General features: G+C 42.7%; 1 long non-coding RNA gene across 1 annotated transcript; it reads right to left on the bottom strand.

Moving 5' to 3' along the window:
- Window positions 1-3,154: 3,154 nt before the first annotated feature.
- LOC143844219 (uncharacterized) lies at window positions 3,155-11,635 on the bottom strand. Its single transcript, XR_013233869.1, has 3 exons — window positions 11,287-11,635; window positions 4,157-4,294; window positions 3,155-3,349 (listed from the first exon to the last, which is right to left on the bottom strand). It is a non-coding gene; the product is annotated as an uncharacterized LOC143844219 (long non-coding RNA).
- Between the last annotated feature and the right edge of the window lie 5,204 nt (window positions 11,636-16,839).

Here is a 16,839-nt window from a genome sequence, read left to right as displayed (position 1 = left end):
AGTTGCGTGCTGGAGTTCAGCGTTACTGAATAGATTTATCAATAGAGTTAGCCCTTTAAATTATATACCGTGTTTTGCGTAATAAGGTTACTCTTGCTGTAATTGCTGTTCTAGGATGAAGTGGTTAATCTTTTAAGTGAAGGCACTGAACTCACCTTCTGAGAGATGATCTAGAGCACTCCAATAAATCATTCATGGTTTCATGCCTCCTATCTTGTACTTTAATCTATGTCAACTGTTTCCAGAAGCAAAGGATTCAGCCCCATGTTCCGCTGTGATCAATTAGACCTCCTAGTTAGAGATCAGAGACTTTAACTCAGTAGGAGAAATGTATTGTGTCTTTGAGATGTAGTGGGAGGTAAAATGGCAGATGGAATCTACCCTGCTGAATAAAAGACATTGTTTTCAAGGCTTAAGGGTCCTTTCCCTGGGAATTACTTTTTCTACAAGGGAGGCACCACAATTGCAGTGCTTTTCATTAGCCAATGCTGTGTGATTCTTTAATGTTTTTGTCCTTAAAAATTCACCACAGAGTAGTTTTTGTTATATTCTAAAAAGAATAAAGAGGCTGGTAGTAGTAATGCAATCCTGACCTGGATAGCTCTGACTAGCTTGCCCTCATCAGATCTCAGAAACCAAACCAGGTATTTGGATAGAAGACCTCCAAGGAATGCCAGGGTTGTGACACAGAAGCAGGCAATCAACATCTGAAAATCTCATGCCTTGAAAACCCTACAACACCAGTATAGTAACCAAAAGTGGTAGACAAGACTCCAACACCTTACTAGTATACTACCAGTTCTGGCAATATTTTTTTCCCTCACAGAGCAACGGTCAAGAAGGAATACTGATGAAGGATGTTAACATGGAAATCCCACCAAACAACATGAGTTGGTTAGATGTAATCATGTGGTATGACTGGGAGAGAAGCTCCACATTGAAGACAGATATTCATCTCAGTGATGGGAATTTTCTGTTTTTGAAATTAGTTTGTGCATTTTCTCCTCTGATGAAATCTCTTAAAAATAATTATAATTTCTATTAAAACAACACTTGATGGTTGTGAATCCATCAACAGAACACTGACAGGAGAATTTCACAGGAAAAAATATTAATTGATTGGTGTAGTGCAAGCTTTCTCAGCTAGGGTTTCTTGACAGCCCTGGAAGGGTTTCCCAAATGGGTGGGAGTTAACTTATTTTAAATTTTTTTATAATTTGTTAAATATTTATTAGGGGATATGACCATATATGATGTCAACCCCCGCAATGGCCAATGATGGAGGGGATGGGAAGGGGAGTGGGTTTGGGTTGGCATATATACAACTATGCATCTCAAACAAATGTTGCTTGGACATGCCACTTCTGGGGTTTCTCGAAGCGTGAAGAACGATTCAGGGGTTTCTCCATGCTAAAAAGGTTGAGAAAGGCTGGTATAGCAGTTAAGAGCCAGCTTGGTGTAATGGTTAAAAGCGGTGACTTCTAATCTGGCGAGCCAGGTTTGATTTCCCGCTCCTCCACATGCAGCCAGCTGGGTTACTTTGGGCTTCTCACAGCCTGATAGAGCTGTTCTGACCGAGCAGTAATACCAGGGTTCTATCAGCCTAAGCTGCCTCACAGGATGTCTGTTGTGGAGAGAGGAAGGGAAGGCAACTGTAAGCCACTTTGAGACTCCTTCTGGTAGAGAAAGGTGACATATAAGAACCAACACTTCTTCTTTAAAAAAGAACCCATCCAAATCACACTAAACCCTGAATGATAAGGAACACCTGCTGCCCAATCTCTCATGCACTCACAGACGCACAACGGACCTGATAAACTCTAAGCAGTATCTTTTTCTTCAAGGAAATGTGAATAGTTGAGGGCTGTACTTCTAGTTAAAGGGGAAAAAACATAAGGCAAGAAACTTGTTCTGTTCAGCCCCTTACAGCTTAGAGTACTTTGGAAAGAGAAAATTGGATGACAGGAGAGGGGGGATACCTGCTCTTTATTTATGCATTATTCTCCTGAGAGCCCTAGCTTTAACATCAAGGAACATGGTCAGGAGCCTACTAGAGGGGGCAGTGAAACAGGCCACCTACAAGCAACACAGCAGTTTCTGTATAGAGGAATTCCTTCAGTAGTAGGCAGGAAAAAAATAAAATTCCAAGAATCAGATTGACACAGATTATGTGGAAACACATAATCTACAACAAGCTGATTCTGGAAGAGTCTGGGGCCGGGTACAAAAGACAGGCAGTGGAGGCACAGCCATTTCTCATGTCTGCTGCTCTCTTCCTTGCAGCTCCCCAAGGTGGCTTTGGGCTTGCCCGGCTTCCTCCTGCCTTAGCTGCTGGATAGCTTTGCGGAGGGAGGAAAGGCGGCACAGGGAGTGGAGCAGCTGCTTTCCTGTCCCCGAGGAGGGCTTTCTTGGCAAGAACATCTTGCCTTTTGCCCAGGTGGCAGCTGTTGGAGATGAGGCAGGTACTGGGAAAGGAGACTGGGGCTGGCAGAGGCAGGACTGATGTTAGGAGGCTGGCAAACATGAGAAGGTGGTTACATCTTCACCAGTCTGTGAAGTAATGACAGACACGAGGCTTGCTTCTCTATGTGTTTGGTCACTCTGGAGCTTGATCTTTCTCCTGAGCAGGCTAGCCTTTTATTCAGTTTATTCAGAAAAAAATTCACAAAACACATCAACGGATATAAAAGTTAGCAGAACGTTATAGCTATGTAAACATTCCATTGTTATCAGAGTGCAAGACTTAATCTTCACACAGGAAGTTTCCTTGAGGTCAGCTAATTACAGAAAACCTGTCTTTCTGATGATTACATAGAGACCAGAGACTGACCAGCAAAGAGCAGAGACCTAATTTGGCAAATCTCCACAGGTCTGGGACAGGAACAGGCTAGATAACCAGGGCACCTGCAAGCACAGTGTGATTTTCTACCATTCTCTCCCCCACTCCCCAACATGGAACAGTTCTTTTTCAAAATTGCCATGGGTTTAGGAAGAAGAACCCACCTGTACTGTAAAGTGCAGGTGCAAAAGTAAATGCAAGGACCCCACTCCATTGCTGAGTTCCCAGAACTCAGCAATGGAGTGGGGTCCTTGCATTTACTTTTGCACCTGCACTTTTCACAGCTCTCTGGGCAGGACTAGCACTGAGCCCCACTTGCTGCTCCACAGTCGCCTCCACTGCCCATTTACTGGCCCGCTCCCTGGGGCAGGACTAACAGATGTCACGTCCATAGTAATTTCCATTTCAGGGAGCACACCAGGTGATGTGTTTCCACATCAGTAAGCAGGAAATGGTTGTCTGCAATGGTCCTTCAACCATCAGCATCTGCTTTTCAAGCTTTCCAGGAAACTGTTGGAGGAAGGGAAGGTTTATCAATATCTCGGGCTTGAGTGTCATATAAACTAGTTGATTCAAAGGGAAGGAAGAATAATGCTGGATCCAACTACCCTTTTCACTAAGTGTAATCTCTCTCTTTACTAAAGCCACATGGCTTTTTTCATGCAGAAAACTGTTTAGTAATCAAAGGGGACCCCCCTCCACATTTTCTTCATTAGCAGAAAAGTTGGTTGGATCCAGGCCATAGTCAACACCCAAAAACCCACCTAAAAGGCATATGCCAAAGCCTAAGCTTCATAATATTATTTACATGTATGCAAATAAATCTCTAGTGTAGTCCAGGTGCACAAGTAGATGCAGATCTGTCACAACTGACATGAGAGAAAGACAAAACGAAGAGTAACAGCAAAAACTGACTTTACAATGCTTTTTAGCTTGCTGGTTGTCATCAAATGAAAACATAATTATGCTTTTTGCAAGTAAGACCTCATGAAAGTCTACGGTGTCAGTAATTTTCTATTCAAGGTCTGACATATCACATCAAATTCCTCCCTTTGCAGTGATAAAAAAATAAATAAATCTTGCGTTAAATTGTTAAAGACCACTTGGCTCTTATTACAATGACTCAGTCTGTAGCAATGTCAATGTAATAGCCTGCCTATGTAAATTTCTGCTTTATAGCGAACAGAGAAATGTCCAATTCCCACCCCATTTGCATGACCAAAGGATTCCATTTAGGGCTACAGTGTCTTCAGGTTTTATTCATACTTTTATTAAAATGTGATCATTTATTTCAAGTGTTGCCTGATTAGTTTGTACCTTGTCAATCAATGAATCAGACCAGTTGATCAGATTGGAAAGGTGGCCCTGGGGTTTTCAAGTCAGTTGCAAGTTGGTTGCATATGTGTCTGAGGTAGTACGTGTATTTTCCAGAGTCCAGGTTCATGTGTCCCAAAGCTATAAGCACGTACAAAATACATGTCAAGTTCAAACAACATGGCAACTGTGTATATCAGTATATTCATATTACATGCAGTTGTTGGCCTCCCAGTAAGAATGGATGTGACACCTGAAAAAGACATTTGTTGTGCATCCTTGATTGTATTTCTTGTTAGTATGCTGACCTGAACTATTTGGTCATGTAGGAGACAGAGCACTGTGACTTCAGCAGATCAGTTGTACCTCTTCTTTCTGTTTTTTGTCCTGCCCTCAACATACCATGCTTCTTCTGCCTTTGTCAGCCAGGGAAGGGATATTCTTCTTTTTTAAGATGACAAAGTAATATTTGTCTGCTTACCTGGGAGATTACCAATTTTAAAAACTACATTGTCTTACAGATGCCATTTCACTGTCTTACTGATAAGTACCTGACTATTAGGCAGAACAAGCTAGCAGCCCACAAGTAACTGTGGGAGAGAAAGGAACCATCTGGATATCCAGTCCCAACCTCCAAAATCTCTTCTGCCAGAATTTTCAAGGATCACAGAGACCTGAAAAGGCTTCCTTCTCACACTTCATCTTAGCCAAAAGGCTGAGAAGGCTGCCTTCACCACCACCCTTATAAGTGTTCTCAAGATTGCATCCTTCTGGAGCTTATTTAGTGCACTTTCTTAAGCACTTGTTAGGTTGTAATCTTAAGGTTTTTGGATAGTTTCTATAAAGGAGCAATGTATTGTGTACTGTTTACTGTTTTGCATATATAATGTCACTTCTGGTAAGGACAGGATGTGGGTGGGGGGAGGAGCGAGGGAGGGAGCAGGGAACAAGGATTCTCAGCCCTTATGTGGGGTGAGAATCCTTGTTGGTTGATTTTATTTTTTACTGACATTGTTTGCATTGCTTTAAACCAGGTAGAATCCAAGTTCTCTATATCTTTATTGTTTTGATAAACAGTTAATTTAAACATTTCCCACATGTTAGATAGCCAAACTTGGATCTTTGGTGTGATATTTTTCTTCCACTGTCTAACATACACTAGTCTGGAAGCTGTAATCATACGCAAAACAATAATCCTATATTCATCAGAAATTGCCCATCAGGCTGGTTTTTGAGGGTCTTTCCGAAAGTTATGCATTTTTGCATACCTAGAGAATCTTCTGAGCAGTTAGAGACCTCTACTTAGTGGGTGGCCTGTTATTCCTGTTTTCATTACCCACATGGAGGCCTGTCAGTTTACCACTAGATGAAGTAGTAGTGGTGGTGGTGGTGGTGGCGGTGGTGGCAGTGGAGATGGGGATAATATGAAACCTGGATCTATCCAATAAAGTTTTTGAAAATTTTCTTAGAACAGCAGTTCCTGTGTGCTATATCACAAACAACTTTGGGAAGTAGTATTCCAGGGGCATGAAGAGCTCCTGTAACTCTTCCTGCCATACATAAAACCAGTGTTGAAAATATCCTTATAAAGGTCCATCTGTGAAGAACTTGAAGGGGGGACAAATTGAAAGTATCACACAACCACCTAAAAATTCTCCCTTTGGGATCTGTTATGATTCCATGGCTTAAACATGCTAATTTATCTTCTGCCACTTTCCCCCCTTTAGCCAACTCTCATCTTTACTCAACATTCTGTCCCTTCTGGAGCAATTTTTAATCTTCACCAGCCTGCTTTTTGAGATTCCCCATCCTTTTCTCTTTGTTATAGAGCCATGCTTTTGCACACCATGGAATTTCCCCAAGCTCATAGAAACCTTCCCTTTCTCTGGGGGAGGGCTTTCATTGGGCACACTGGGTGTGTGAAAGTTTATTATTAGACATAGTGATATACATACTGAAAGCCATAAGTGAAGCTATGAATAAAGGAAGCTTCATATTCTGCACATATATTTATTTTTTCATGCAAGAAAAATCAAGGCAAATGTTTTTAAATATTTACTGATCGCCCACTAGCATATTAAAATTCTTGTCACCCAATATACAGGTCATAATATAGAGTGTAGGAAGGGATTATTTGGGCCGTATTTTACTAGCAACATTCCATGAGTAAAGCTCATGTGTGAACAAAAATGTTGTTACTCATCTTTATTATGAGCAGCTGAATATCTTCAAATCAGCAGGCTTCCTGTAAGTACGAATATTCTGTTGCCTTTTTTATAGTCATCTAATCAAAACTGCAATGCAGTAGGTCTGAGAAGTTCTTGGATTAATTTTTTATAACATCATTTATAACATGATCTGATGCAGTAACAGTTGTGAATCAGAATCAGGACACAGCCATCTACTAATGATCTGTGAGGATGAATGTGGATTTCCTAAGACATAGGCTACCATTTGCAGAACTTGTCCTCTGTGCAATTCCAGTTGTTTTATTTACAACTAATCATGATGGCTAAATTTTTGTTTGAAGAAGAGTTGTTTTTATACCCCACTTTTCACTACCCAAAGGAGTCTCAAAGAAATTTACAATTGCCTTCCCTGCCTCTCCCCACAACCAATACCTTGTGAGGTACGTGAGCTGAGAGAGCTCTGAGAGAAACTGCTCTGTGAGAACAGATTCTTACAGGACTGATCCAAGATCACCCAGCTCACCAGATTACAGCCCGCCACTCTTTAACCACTACACCAAGATGGACTATAGGATGCACAGAATGAAAACATTGTTTTATATCACAATGCTTTCCCTCAGGAACTCTTTGCACATTAAGGAGTATGAGGGTTGATCCTGGGCCACCCACCCTGCATCCTGTGTAATAGTCAGATATGAGTTTTGGGGTCCTTCTCAAAACCCACACTCGTGGTGCATGATTCAGAGCCCAACGGTAGTACACATGAAGAGAGGGCTCCCACTCTTCCCCCTCACACACATAATTTCCCTAAACTTAAATGGTACAGGAGATGTTATTTGGTCCATTGGGGAAACCCAATCTGGTGCAGCTGGCTTTCCTTCATGGACCCAGTAGTGACCCCTTCTCTGATCATTTCAGGTTGTGATGAGAATAGGGCACTATGTACATTGGAACTGAAGAAACCCTGCTGCTCATGCCTGATTATTGAACCTCCAGGCACACCCTGGGTACCCTCTAATGTGTAAAGAATCCCCTGCAAGTCCTCTGGAGGCTGCTCCGCAAGATAAGCACATGGATGTTCTGAGCATCAAGCAGATTTCGCAATGCCACTACAAGGCACAAACAGGTTATGTGATCAGATTCAGGGATCCACATCATAAGAATGAACAAGAACACCTCAGGCCTCCGTATGAGAGGTTTCCTTGAGGTTTAACTTTCAAGAAACTCTTTGTTCCTGAAAACTGGGCCCAACAGTGGCTTTATCCAAATTCCAAGGAACTTTAACAACACAGGCACCCCAGCTTAATTCATTTCAGATTTAAGGGCTGCTATCCAAAGAACGCCCTACATGATCACTGCTGATGGGTCTAACCTCTATGAATTTTTAAATGGGCTTATGCTGTTGCTTAAGTTTTCAAAAACTGGGCCAGTATTTTGTTATCAGATAGACCATTTATGCACTGGAGGTTTCATGCCGGGCTGCAGGCTGCAGTTTTAGTTGTGGCAGGTTGCCCAACCTCTTCCTGCACCCACAAGGGGGAGCATTTGGCCCAGTGCAACTCATCCACCCCCGATTTGTGCTCCTGCACGGGAGCTGGGGCAATAAAGTTCCAGTGCGTAAACGGTCATATAGACACAATTAGCCATGTTGCCTAAGAACAGCAGCAGCCTGAATTGAAATGTATAAGGCCACACAAAATCTGGCAATCAGATCAAAGAGTACCTGACAAGGAAACTGGTTATTTGATCCTCAGGATTTTATGTAACATTGCTACCCCAGGGATAATTTCTATGTAGAAAACATCCAGGCAACATACTGTGTTACAAACACACATGGGCTTGAATTCATACAGCTTTTCTGTTGGTGATGAGGAACATAATTCAAAGTCCAGAACGAACTATGTCATGTGGAACCCACATGAACATAAAGCTAAATGAGATGGGGGGCTATAGTGAAGAGCTGGGGGATCCCGGTCATTGCTCTTGTCCACCAGGAAAGCAGGCAGGATTAAACCCATGGTGTACCATTTGATTCCAACAAATGCCCACCCAACTTCCTTGTCACAAAAGTATGAAGTACATAGTACATGGAAGGAAAACCGCAGTGTGCAATAGTATAGTAGGTTAGATAGCAAACACGAGAATGAATATTTAACTGTCAGTACAGAAAACCCTTTTTCCTATTCCTGGAAATGGCTGTAACTCAATCTAGCCAAGGAGAGCAAATCTGCTAGTGAGTTATGTCTGCTCATCCCAAAGGAATGAAAATAAGTATATTACATTGCCTACTATTACACATTATATTTAATGATACCATGGTCCAAGGGGGAATTTCTATATTATGTAGACCTAATATTTTTACTGATTCTGATGAAGAAACAATATAATGTATCTTTTAAAAAAAACCCTGCTCATTGGCAAATTATGTATATAAGCAAAGAATTTAATGTATATGCCTCTGGAAAACAGACACAGCAAAAAAAGGTGTAGAAGTAATTTCAAATGGAGCTGCTACCAGTTTATTTTGTATCTAAGGCATCTTCCTAGTCAATGAACCTCTGTGAAAGATTAATGTAGTTTGAACTTTTATTGAGGAATATCATTTGTGCACTGTCACATTTAGCACAAATGGTGCTTCAGTCACAGTTCAGTAATATTCCAGCATATTATTTCCAAGGCATTTGAGAGTTTAGAGAATTATTGAAGGGCATGCTGTACTCATTTGGTAATAAGGCAGAGTGCGGTTGCCGGTCTCCATATGATTTCCTCAAATGGAATCTCTCTTAATTCCGTTGCACATAGAGAATAGTTCCAATAATCACCCAGGTGAAATAAGCCCTACTGAGGAATACAGATGGACTATCACATTCTACAAGGACTTTGCAAAGGCTTTTTAAAAGGAAAAAAAGCAGAAGTAGCAGTAGAAACTAAGCCTATCGTAAACAGGCTAGGAAGCATGTCGGCTTCCTCCCTATGCAGGGGAAGAGGGTGAATAAAACCCTGGATAATAGCAACAACATTTCTGTTTTCTCCCGAAGAAACAAACCGTGGGGTAAAGATATTCCAGCATTATTTGTAAGGAGAGTCGTAGGCTTATCTTTTGCAATCTAGAAACACTCTGACCATGTTTCATTTCGGCAGGTGTGATATGACTTTAATTTTCTTTCTGTGCAAGAAAGTAGTGCAGGGAATCTGACCCATCACCCACCAGGGTACATGAGGAAAACAGAGTTCATTGCTTATGCTCCTCTTTTGCCTATCAGGCAACTGATACCAAATGACTTTGTTGCCCACATACATTTCAGCACGTTCTAATGCTGCCCCCTGAGGGTTCAAGAAGTGCCACATGTCTGGAAAGGTAGAAGACCAACGCCATACGCAGCAATGAAAGTACAGGGTACTCGCACAGCAATGTATGGGGTTCACTAAAGGGCACATCAAAGCCCCACCCTCTGCAACTGAGCTACTGGCTCAGAGCCGGTTTACAGAAATCTGTTCCATTAAATAAATGTGCTGAGGGTCAGAGTGCAAACGCATGCACTTGGATACATGTAATGATGATCAACTATACCACTATTTACCTTGCAAGATCTGAACAAATCACCTTTTGGGGCATATGGCATACTGGTACCATTTTTCAGGCTCACAGGGGAGAAAGTAATTGAAAGAAAGTCACCTTAGGCACAGTCTGCAGAGCAGGGCTTCAGGAAATCATCATAAATTGGCAAAATGACCAAGAGAGAGTAAACAATTAAAAATAAGAGAGGTGGTTGCTTTGCCTGACAAAGACGCAACAGGAAGTTGGCAGCGCTGTCAAAAGGCTGATGGTTGATCTAGCTCTAACACAGGGCACACTCTTCACTGAACTTGCCTTTTGGAATGAGCTGACACTATTATTTCACTGCTGCTTTGTTTGAGTAACCCAAGGTCACTATACCATTATTTGAGCAGAAGAGAACTGCTAAGATTCCAAGCTGAACGATCCGTTGGTGATACTGCCAACTCTTGAAATGATGCAGTTCAGTTCAAAAGTCAAGCATCACAGGAGAAGGCAGGCAGGCAGGCAGGAAGTTTCTTCCTCCTGCTCCATGCTTTCCTCCATCATGTTGTCTACAGAAAACCTAGCCTTGTTTGTTTCTTCTACTCTATATGTCTTGCCTTTCCAGGTCTTTTACCAGATGAGAGGGGTAAAAGTAGAAAGGGAAGCTATTCTTCAGGACATGAGGGGAGTAAGGATGGGGAGGGGAACCTCTGCCCTTGACTCATTTAAAGGTGCTTCTTCTGAACTCAGTAGAAAAGCATAGCAAATGGCATTCTTACCATGATGCCAACCCTCCACTTTCCAAATGAGTGAATGGATTGTTTTGACCAGAGGCAATATATATAGCAAGGGCTTCTGCCCTATGAGAACTGCACAGCTCCCCCTTCGCCCAAGCAAGCACCAATAACTCAGGGCAATATGTACCTGTGGGTATGAAATCACAATCATGCAACAATGAACATTGCAAAGCCTTCTTCAATTGGTATCCTGTACATAACCCCTATAAGTTTTCCACATTTAATGACATGATTTATGTTTTTAGTTGTAAACCTTTATCACTGATTAGACATTTGCTTAAAAAAAAAACCCCACAGACTCCGCCCACTATCACCCCACCCCAAAAATCACTTGTCAATAGTACATCAGATTTTCCCAGACTATTGTGCACTTTCTTAATGCTACCAATTTTGACAAGGGTATGGAAACGTGAGGTCATGGTTTCCTCCTTACCATTCACAGAGAAGCAACATTCTGCAAAAAACAGTTCTCTTCCACCGATCCAGTCCAATCTTGACCCCATTTTTCCCCTTTTAAAAAAATATTTATTTATTTATTTTAGGCCGCCACTCAGCCCAGCCAAGTTGTGGTGGTTTACAGTAAGTATAAAATATATATGCACAAACCTCCAACACAATTGATGGTGGCAGAATCAGCATTCTAGATTCCCCTGCAGACCCTCAGCTCAACTGTTCACAGCCATTATTACTCCAGCAGATGACCCTGGGGGGGTGGAGATTAAAAGAAAGGAGGTGGAGATTAAAAGGGGTGGAGATTAAAAGAAAGGAGAGAGGGGCCCAAGATCTTATAACCCTGGTCTCAAACTCAGCCTCACCCAAACACCTGGCGGAAGAGCTCCATATTTCTATACAGCCCTCCCTTGAGGCTCAGTGTGGCTTGCATAAAATGTAGAGATAATACAGCACAGTTCATAACAACTGCAACCATAACAGTTGGATTCATAACTGAAGACAATAAATATTATAACATTTCACATGGCAACAATAACTTTCTAACTATTATGCCATAGGAGGTCAGGATTGAGTTCAGATTGTGGGGAAGTCTGTCTGGGGTCCAGCAGATGCCATTGAGTTGATCAGCCTCAACCTGGCGAAAAAACTCCCTTTAGCAAGCCTTGCTGAATTGTGGGAGTTCAGGCAGGGCCCTGATCTCTTCAGGGAGCTCATTCCACCAGGACTGAGAAAGCTCTGGCCCTAGTTGATGCCCAACATTCTTTTTGGGGGCCATGGATCACCAGCCAGTTGGAAATGGTGGAGCGTAGAGCTCTTTGGGAGTATAAACAGAGAGGCAGTCTCTCAGATACTCTGGGCTCAGACTCTATATGGACTTCAAGGTGTTTACCAAGATGTTAAGTCTGATCCGGAATTCAACTGGGAGCCTATGCAGTTGTTGGAGAGCAGACCAGGTGTGGGACCTCCACAGTGTACCTGTGAGCATCCTGGCTGCAGCATTCTGGACCAGTTACAGTTTCTGGATCAAGGTTAAGGGTAGGCCTGCGTAGAGCAAGTTGTAGAAGTCTAAGAGGTTACCATTGCATGAATCACTGTGTCTAGGTATTCCAGAGCCAAGTAGGGTACTAATAGTTTGGCTTGGTGTAGATTGTAAAAAGCCTGCCACCCTGGTCTTGTGACCTGTGGCTCTATAGAGAGGGAGGCATCAAAGATCATGCCCAGGTTTCTGGCAGAGTGAGCCACTGATAGCTGCACTGTGTCCAGGTTGGGTAGACATGCTTCCTCCCTTGGACCCTTCCTGCCCAGCCACAGAACCTCCGTCTTTGAAGGGTTGAGCTTCAGACTATTGCCTGTTAAGTGGTCTGATATCAGAAACAGGACAGGGAGCCCATATATCTGTATATGTAAGGCTTGGATCAAGACAGCTGCGGGCATGGGATTGAGGTGCTATCAGATCTTGATTCAGGCTCAAGAAAAACCCAATTCAAACCTCATATGAAGCAAGAAAGCAACAAGAACCAGTGAATGTCATACAGTAAAAAGATTCCAGTTAAATCTATTGCTCAAAGAGTCACCAATGCTCAAATTTTTTGAAAAGGTGCCAGCAGAAGTTTATTCACAGCAGTAAAGGAAGGCTGCGTGAAACAGAAAGATGTACGTTTTTGCGTGAAGATTTGCATGGTTTTGTTTAGGCAGTGCTAGTTGACAGTATCAGGGAAGGACCTCAGTTTTGGTTCCTAAAGAACCATGGCCAGTGGACAAGGCTATGAGAGACAGCCCAGCAATCTGAAGGCTCAGGGGTGGCCAAACTGTGGGTCTCCAGATGTCCATGGACTACAAATCCCATGAGCCCCTACCAGCTGCTGGCAGGGGTTCATGGGAATTGGAATCCATGGACATCTGGAGACCCACAGTCTGGCCACAGGCAAACTGTCAAAGGAAACAGGAGCTCTTCAGACGATAGTTGCTTTTGAATCGCTCCCTGCCATCCTTACACCTCCAAATGCCAGACATGAGCCATCGCCATCTGCATAGAATGCAATGTTGTGCCTGGCCTTCCTGATTCATCCAGTGCTATATGTGAACCTCTTCGGCGATGCATCTGTTATAGTACAAGAGCTTTTCCGCGCTTCTTTGATCTGACTCAGTATTTGTACTTCTGTCTCAGAACTGTGCTGAAAACATCCCTAGCTGTTCCACTCTGTAATTGTTATCAAAATATTTGTTAGCACAGTCGGCAACACCCACAATTTTTGCTCGGTGCCTTCTGCCAGTATAGAACGCATCAGTGTCTTCCTGCACCTTTCGTATCATTGAATTTCTTTACATTGCAGAGCTTGTCTGCATTTTATGGCCACAGTGCCATTCAGTGAAGTTGGCGCATGATTGCTGCTTTCCCCAAAGATCAGGGGTCAGCGATGGCAACAAGGGGCATGGATCCCAGTCAAAAGGATAGCGTTAAGGACCTGTCCAGAAGTCCAACATGAAAGACATCAGATTTAAACAGAAAAATCAAGAGAACACAGAACACTGGGATGGGTGGGTATTTGATGCATTTGATGAAATAAATGGTTATTATTATTATTTTTATTATTATTTGGATTTATATCCCGCCACTCCCCGTAGGCTCGTGGCGGGTCACAGCAGTCCTATCCCCATTAAAATACCCATTAAAAGACTTTAAAACAATCCCAACATGGCGGAACTTATTATTCCCACCCCTGCTATCAGAGCGGCAGGGAGGGTGGGGAGGAGATGCTAAGTCTGGGGGGGGGGGGGAATGAAGTAATTTGGTGCTGGGTGGCATGATGAGCTAACATAGCTGGAAAGCCCATCAGTCCCTAGTCTAGCTCCACACCACAGGAAGGACACAACATCAGGACCGAAGCTGATGCCTTTTACTTCTGTCCACATCTATGAATCTCTTTTCTTTATATTGAATTTTTTTACACACGGCTTCCTTAGTTGGAAGCAGCTTCCACAAAAGAAAAATCCATGCACTATTCAAAGATCAACAGGCTGTAATCCAGAGATCAGAAAGCAGCCAGACAATTTAAATTCAATGCGGTTTGACCAGTCATGAAACCCAGGAGCTTTAAGCAAGGACCAAACTTTAGAAAAAGCCTGCCTTGTATTTATTTTTCTATTTTATTATTTTATTTTTTCAATTTATAGACCACCGCTCTCCAAAAAGGTGAAAGGTATTTAGTGAAAGGTTAGCAAGGAGACTGCCCTTTGGACCTCTTTCAAAAGGTTAGTCCCACAGTGGAAGGTCCATCGCAGGAGAATGCTCAAAATGTAGCCACGGAGGACCAAAGTAACAAGTGATAACATTTATTTATTGTATGGCATGTGCATCGTAGCCAGGAGATCCGAGGACTGTCTGGCAGTCAGGCAAGGGATTATTATTATTATTATTATTATTATTATTATTATTATTATTATTTATAGCCCACCCCTAAGGCTTGTGGCAGCATATAAGCATATAACCCCCCCCCGGATAAAAACCCCTAATACATAAAAACCATGCTAATACATAATACATCTTGACAACTGCTTTGTTCTCCTCATACTTTGTCTGCAGTTTAGCAGCTCCTCAGCTACTCACATGAAGGGCAGAAGCATTCACTAATGAAGGTAAAAATCTTATCTTAACATCCATAAAATTATCTTATTTAATTCTGAGACTCTGATACCACCCATTTTCTTCTAAAAGCCCAGGAAGCCACTCCCCCCTACCTAAATTTATCTTTATGGTTATCTGTCAAGTGGGTTAAAGGGGTAAAAGATAGCAATCTAACAAGCTTCTGAGCATCACTGAGAATTCTGCAGTCCTACATTCAAAGCCCATGCACTCTAGAGGGCAATCAGCATGCTCAGCCTTCCTCAGGCCATCTTGGAGAAGGCTCTTGCATACCTGGGGAAATCAGCCATCCCAAACCACTTGTAGTCACCTCTTGCCTGGAACACCCATTGGATGGAGTTGCCATGAGTCAGTTGTGACTTGACAGCACTTTGTTCTGTTTCTTGAAGAAAGCTCCCACTGCCTTACTGGTAGGCACTCAGCCATGAGCTTCAGTATCAGCGGGAATGATAATAATCATTCAGAAGTTGTGCTTCCAGAACACACTGCCGTCTTATTATTCAATAATGTATTAAGGACATTATGGGGGTTTTATTGTGTTTTATTATGCAAACAACTGTGAGCCCAATTGGGAACGGCGATATATAAATTCAATAAATAAATAGACACTCTGCCTGCCCCCTTTAACAAAAGAGGGGGGGGGGAGTTGTGCTTTAGGTCTTCATTCATCATACAGACGTTCAATTTGTTGGAAACAATAACTCTCTGTACAGAACCAACAAGTAAAGCAGTAAAATAAGAGTTTATCTATTGCAATCTGAACCTGGAAAGGGACTATTAGTTTTTTCCTCCCTTAAAGGGTATCCCCACACACACACATGTTCTCACAGATATCCTGACATGTAGGCTCAATTAGAAGAAGCCATCAGACCATCCAGTGACTTTCTCAGCTCAACAAATACTTGGACAATGCTTTTCACTACTGTATATGGACAGCTGAATTTGCCTTATACCCCCATCAGCCTATAGCTTCCTTCATATCTGGGGTGACTAGCAAGAGCTCTTCAGGTCTCAAGTTCAATTACCTATCCATTACACCACAGGGGCTATTTAATGTTTCATGCATTCAGTGCAGCAGGATAACCCAATGGCCAAATCTCAGCTCACAAACCCTCCCCTGAGCCATTTGTGCCAGGGCTTTTCCTGTGGCTGGACTCAGTTAATGAGTCACACTGGAGCAAAGGGCTAAAGACTTAGCCTTCTCCCACTTGCATTCACTCAAATGGAAATAGACACAGGAAAGGATCCCAGAAGATGCTGCTCTTCCCAACTTACATTTGTTAGCCACGTAATCTCACTTTCATGAGTGGCACTTTTTAAGACCTTTAATTCTGGGCATAAGTTTCAGGCATCTTCCCTGAATCCATCTTCTTCATAATGGAATTAAGCAGAACAGCAGCACCTTTGTATATTCAAAATTCTGTTGACCAGCTGCCCAAGTCAATTGGCTAGACAAATATCTCATTTCATTCCAGAAGTAATTATTTTAACAACTGACTTTAAAGAAACAGGGTGGAAGGACTTCACTGACCTAACCATGATCAATATTCATGGCAACAATAACAATCAGTGGCAGTATATTTAAGCAAGCCTGATTCACCTCTTGGACCCATTATGCACGGGGGGAATAACGCACATTCGGGGTGGAATGGCGGCAACTAAAATCACCGATAATGCACGGTGCCGGCTACAACCAGCCACAGATCCGGTGCATGCCGCTGAAAAAGCCGTGTTAGCGAAACGTGGAAGAAAGCGCAGCTTCCGTGTGACCGGGGCGCAACCAGAAGCGGCGCCGGGATCGCCGCGTGCATAATCAGTTACTCTGGGTTTTGCTGCTGTCACCCCAGTCCCATGCATAAACTGTGTGTTTCGCGTCTTCCCCCTCCGCATTTTCCATGTGACCCGAAATCGCCATTTTGGCGGCCATGCATAATGGTCAAGTACTTAAACGACCACTGAAGAGCAAATTAGATTGAATGCCACAAAGAAACTTTTTAAAAGTGGCCTAGCTTCTGAAAGACTCATCTACTTTTTGCAAGATGTCAGGGTACACTAACATCAAC

The sequence above is a fragment of the Paroedura picta genome, chromosome 9, assembly GCF_049243985.1.
Source record: "Paroedura picta isolate Pp20150507F chromosome 9, Ppicta_v3.0, whole genome shotgun sequence".
Taxonomy (NCBI): domain Eukaryota; kingdom Metazoa; phylum Chordata; class Lepidosauria; order Squamata; family Gekkonidae; genus Paroedura; species Paroedura picta.
The sequence above is the reverse complement of the archived record's forward strand: the minus strand, read 5'-3'. Positions and strand labels throughout refer to the sequence as shown.